We start from the raw sequence: 6,310 nt of genomic DNA on the forward strand, positions 1-6,310 counted from the left end.
ATAGGGACCAATTTGCTGATCCACAAATTCAATGGCATTAAAATCAGGAGCATCGAGGTCGAAGGGCTCAGCTGTTTTTTGTTTTTTATTGGGAGAAGCAACAGATGGAGCGGCAGAAGTGGGGTGAGGATCCACCAAACGGACTCGGGGTGTAAGGACCACCTTTTTCACCCCAGGAGAACTCGGCACTGATGGCTTCTCGCACATTTGGGAGGACCCCTCCCCAGCCGCTTTGGCCGCAATATTCCTGGCAGCAGTCGCCCTCTGCGCCCTCTTAAAAGCTTTCATAGATTCATTATTCTTCATTGCCTCTGCAAATAAAATAGAAATTAAGCTACAAGTCAGATAAGTCGGAAAGACAGCTACAAGCAACATAGACAGATAAACACAAGATACCTAGTTCAGTTTGAAGAAGAGAATGATTGGTTAGAAATTTCTTTGTGTCAAGATGGGGAGGATGACCCCAGCATTCTTCCAAGACAGTCACAAAGGCTCGTTCAGCCTCATCCAACATTTCCCACGCATATCTGGAGACCCTCACATCTTTTTGCCATTCCAAGGGAAAAGCAGGTTCGTCATTTTTATCCAGAAAAAAGGGCCGAGCTCCTTCAACAGCTCGGACTTTGAAAAAGTAGTTTTTAAAATCACGGAACGACTCGTCAAACATGGAAAAGACCTTCTTTCCCTGGGTGGAACGAAAGGAGACCCAAGCTGACTTCTTTTTTACCACACCAGGCTTAGTCAAGACAAACAGATAGAAAAAGAGAGATTGGGAAGCAGGAATGCCAAAACAATTGCACAACAATTGGAAAATTTTTATGAAACCCCAGGAATTGGGGTGAAGTTGAGAGGGGACAACATTACAAGACCATAACAGGTCGGTTTCAAATTGAGTAAAAGGAAGGGTGATACCCAGCGGACCGAAGAAAAAATCATAAACATAAAAGAAGGGGCGATCATCAACAACCCGAGTAGAAAAGCAGACTCTCTCATCAGAAGAGGGAGGGACAAGCTCATAGTTCTTCTCATCACTAGAATTACTACAAATACTATGAAACTGTCTAAGCTATGCACAAAACTCATAATCAACCAGAGAGACACACATAAGAACCATCGAGTCCACCCAATCGACTATACCCTCAGGAACCCGGGAAGGCATCTCTACAACGTTATTTCGGGAAGACATGAGGCCAACTAAACCCTACAAAAGAAAAGAAGACGGATTACTCAAAAATATCTCGGCGGGCGAATACACAGAAAAGGAAACCCCAAGACTCAAACTAAAACTCCTAGGGCATCCTTTGGAGGCAGTAACAAAGCGAGGTATCAAGGAAAATCTACTTACGTCCCGGCATCTCGCAAACAAGAATAGAAGACCTCAAACAGCAAGCATTTTTCATAGGAGAAAGACAAAACACAAACAAAACAGAAAATTATCTTCCTACAGTCTATCAGCAAAAAACAACAGCAAACATACCAGGCAAAAAAATCGTCAAAGATGCAATCTTTTTTCAGAATCAAACAAAATTATCATTCCAAAGCTTCAAAATCAAAAGCATTTCACAATATGCAAAAACCTAAAGGTATCAAGCCACAGGAAAAGCGAAAAAGACCATGCAAAAGGCGAGGAAATTACGAAACGCACAGTGATTAGGCACAGCAGAAAGTAGAAAGGTCCAAACTTTTCCCAACTAACATAAAAACTTTCTCAAAACAGACACAAAAATGGCGTAGAGGGAGAAAAGAAAGAAGAACCAAACCTGGAAATGAGAAAGCTGCAAAGAAAGGCAGAAAAGCGGAAGGCAAAATCTAGAATCACCCCTTCCCCCACGAAAAAGCAAAGTCATAAAGCAACGTCGTTGGGCTGAAACACGAAAGCTACAGGCAGAGGCTTCAGAAAAATCAAAGAAAAAAGTTGAAAGTGAGAAAGAAGTTACGAAGAAGAAGCGAAGAAGAGAAACCATTTTTTGATCGAGAAATTCAAAATAAAAGCCAAAGAGAGAATGGGGCAATTAAATGCCAAATACGGATATTAAAACCTCTTGCATTCCCAAAAAAGCGCTGATATAAAAGCGCGCGCCTTTAGAGGAAAACATTCTACATTCAAAAAGAGTCTACAAAAGAAAGGAATCGACAAAATGCTTGAACTCGGTTTCACTAAGGATCGAAGTCAAAAGGACTCGACCTCAAAAAAAGAAGACCGAGCTCAAGCAGGGGCACTGATCATACCCTGGGTCGAGCTACCCAACCCGGGATGATTGGCGATAAAGCGACCGACCTCTTCAAGTCAGACTACCCGACCTCTTCTCAAAGAGGTCGGCCAAATCGACAGGAAAGCCCAATAAAGGGCCCAAATAGAGGAACACGACCCAAATCCAAAAGCAATCCCAGCCTATAGAGATAAAGGCGGTTCCCTTAAAGATAAGCTGACTTCATCCAAAACAGGATAAGATAAGATAAGATAACTAACTTATCTTATCAGAAAGGTCAGCCCACACTACTATAAATACACTGTAGCACCCAGGTATAACTCATACTCTGATTCTACTAAAAACCTGTTTAATACCCATGCTAACTTAAGCATCGGAGTCTCTTGCAGGTACCCCCCACCCTCCAGTGACAAAGGATCCGCAGTGTAGCTAGATCAACAAGTCGGACACGACAACTCCGGCCGTCTCCCACCAGCCGGACACGTCGGCACCGATCTGTACAGAGGATCTCAACCGAGATCGACCTCCAGTTTCAGGTAACCCTCGGAACAATTACTTTCTTGCCATTTTATGGATCAAAAGCCTGTTCTTCATTGTTCTTCACCACACTCAAAGTATTCTTCGTGTTCTTCATAAATTCTTCAGATTCTCTTTCTCTGTTTTCACCCGTTTTTCAATCTTTTTAGTAACCGATTTTTACCATAATTTATAATAAATTAGCAGCCACCAAAATCCTATCCTTTCTACTTGATTTTATCACAAATTTAACCCTAATTTAAGGGTTAGGGTTTCGGTTTCCAGCTACATCCAGAATACAAGTTCATAGCTTGAATTTCATCAAAATTGCATCAAATTTTCACCAAATTTTCAACAAGAATCACTCATATAAACCATCAATTTCAAGCACAGCCGAATCATATCATAATCACACAACTCAATCACAATTAATCAAGATTAATGTCACCAAACCCTACCTTGATTTGCTGCTCCAAATTCGGTTACTCCTTAAAGTGTTCTTAAAGCACTTTTTCCTCCTAAATCACATAAAAAATAACTTTAAAAACAAAATCCCTCAACTGACCAAATCTTCATATGAGTGTTAGGATGAGATTCCTCACCTTACTCTTGCTGGAAATTGAGGTTTCTTAGCCCTCAAGCCAAGTTAAGCATGATTCCTAAGGAAGAACATCAAGAAAATACTTGTTTCAGCATGCTTCCTTGAAACCAAAGCAAAAGGGAGAAGGTGCAGCCAACTCACCTTGATTTTAGCCTTGATAAGTCACATGGTTATGTAGAGAAAAAATAGAGGATCATTTTGGTCGGATTGGAATTTTCATTTGAGTTTTAGTTCAGAAGAAATCAAGCTTTGAAGATTTGGAACTAAGAACTTTTCTCTCTTTTTCTCTCTAACTATTTTCGGCCACAAGGGTTAAAAGAGGCAGCCTTGGAGGTCTTGGGGTGGTAGAGTTGGGCTGTGATTGGTTGGTTTGGAGGTAGATTAAAATAATACTAAAATATCTCAAGTGTATAACTACTAAAACTAGATGTATTAGAACACTCGTAACAACATCTCTAAAAATTCTTTTCTGAGCTACTAGCATAAATGACACTAGTAACATACTTAACATGAGAATAGAACATGTATGATGAGGCATTAGCATTGCTAAAGTTATCAGAGAGTGTTGGTGTTAAGCTACACTAGTAAACTGTGAACCCGATTAAACCGATCTCCTGTTATTAACTAAAACAGACCATGTAATAGTATAATATCATTCAAGAAGCTTCTAGTACTAATATAATGATAATATTATACTGTTATCTTTCTTTTCTCATGAATCGAGTCCGGTTTGTCAAACTGAGACTTTTTACGGAAACCAGAACCAAAACTCCTAACCGATATAGTTCAAAAACTAGGTTCTTCATGATTGCATTGGAGCTTGCCTCAAAAGAGGTTCTAGCTTAAAGATGGCATAATGATAATGAGGATTGAGATGCTTGATGATATAACAAAGGTGTTTCCTTTACTGATCTTCTGGAGAAATCCATGCCTTCAGAAAAGATCTCGCGTACTTGAAAAACGAGGTTGTTACATTCTACCTTCCTAAAGGAAAATTTTACCCTCAAAATTTCAGTTACCTGAGAACAGATGTGGGTAATCAGCTTTCATCTAGTCTTCTAGTTCCCGAGTGTGCTCTTCTTCTCCTCTTTGTTCCCAAGCTACTTTGACCATGTGAACAGTCTTACCCCTCAGCTGCTTATCACTTCTTTCTATGATCTGGACTAGTGATGCTTGATATGTCAAATCATTTTTTAACTGTACTGTCTCTAGTTGTAAAACGTGACTCTCGTCGGGAATATATTTCTTAAGTTGCGAGACGTGGAAAACATCATGAAGGTTTGACAAATAAGGAGGAAGGGCTACTTGATAAGCTACTGGACCGACTTTTTTAAGTATTTAGAAAGGTCCTACATATCGAGGGTTAAGTTTCCTTGTTTTAAGGGCTCTACCTATTCCAGTAGTCGGGGTTACTTACAGAAAGACATGGTCTCCCTCACCAAACTCTAAGGGTCTACATCTATTATCGGCATAGCTCTTTTAACGGCTTTATACTGTTTGGATCTTCTGACGAATCCCATTTATCTTCTCAGTAGTTTCTTGCACTAAGTCTAGACCCAAGATACTAGCTCCTTCGTCATCATTCCAACACAATGGTGTCTGACATCTTCTTCCCTAGAGAGCTTCATATGGTGCCATCCCGATACTTTGTTGATAGCTGTTGGTATAGACAAACTTGACCAACGGTAAGTAGTTATCCCAACTGCCTTGGTTATCTATCACACAAGATCTTAACATCTCTTCTAATGTCTAGATTGTCCATTCTGATTGTCCGTCTGTCTGACGATGATATACTATACTCATGTGTAGTTCTATCCCTAATGCTTTTTGAAAAGCTCCCCAGAATCTGGAAGTAAACATTGGATCTTGATTTGAGATAATTGATGAAGGTATCCCGTGTAGTTGTACGATTTCTTGAATATATATCTGTGCCAGCTTTTCTAGAGTATAGTCAACTCAAATCGGAAGGAAATGCGGCGATTTTGTCAACCTGTCCACAATCACCCAAATGGCATCGTGTCCTGTTGAGGTTCTTGACAATCCTGTGACAAAATCCATAGTGATCTTCTCCCATTTTCATTGTGGTATTTCCAAGGGTTGCAAAGTTCCTGACGGCTTCTGATGTTCCACCTTCACCTTCTGATAGGTTAAACATTTGAGACGTAATCAGCTACCTCTTTCTTTAAGCCCAGCCACCAGAACATTCGTTTCAAATCTTGATCCATCTTTGTCACTCTAGGATGGATAGAGAATCTACTCTGATGAGCTTCTGTAAGAATCTTTTGTCGCAAATCTCTAAAGTTAGGCACACAAATTTTGTTCTTGTACCTCTATAGACCGCTACGATCTTATCTCCTAGCATCTGGTTCTTCTGCTCCCGTATGTCTCAGCAATATCATCATTTTTGAATCCTGTACTTGTGCTTTTGGAAATCTGGTGTTATATGCAACTGTGCCAAACGGACTCCACTTGACGTCTCAGTCAGGTCCAACTTAAGGTTCTCAAATTCTATGAGTAGCTTTTCTTTTTTTATCATCATCCAAGAGATACTCATACTTTTCCTGCTCAAGGCATCTGCCACCACATTCGCTTTCCCTGGGTGATAACTTAACTTGAAGTCATAGTCCTTCAGAAATTCCATCCATCTTCGCTGTCGCATATTAAGATCCTTCTGGTCAAAGATATACTTCAGACTTTTGTGGTCAGAGAAAACTTCTAATTGAGCACCATACAGATAGTGTCTCCAGATCTCCAGAGCAAACACCACTATAGCCAACTCTAAGTCATGCGTTGGGTAATTCCGTTCATGAGGTCTTAACTTCCGAGAAGCATAAGCCACCACATTTTTATCTTGCATCAACACTCATCCAAGTCCTTTATGGGAGGTGTCACAGTATACTTCAAAAGGTTTCTGAGGATCTGGTAGTACTAACACAGGTGCAGTCGTTAGCTTTTCCTTGAGCATCTTGAAACTTCTATCACA

Source organism: Arachis ipaensis, chromosome B4 (genome assembly GCF_059453495.1).
Source record: "Arachis ipaensis isolate K30076 ecotype BB chromosome B4, ASM5945349v1, whole genome shotgun sequence".
NCBI classification, from domain to species: Eukaryota; Viridiplantae; Streptophyta; class Magnoliopsida; order Fabales; family Fabaceae; genus Arachis; species Arachis ipaensis.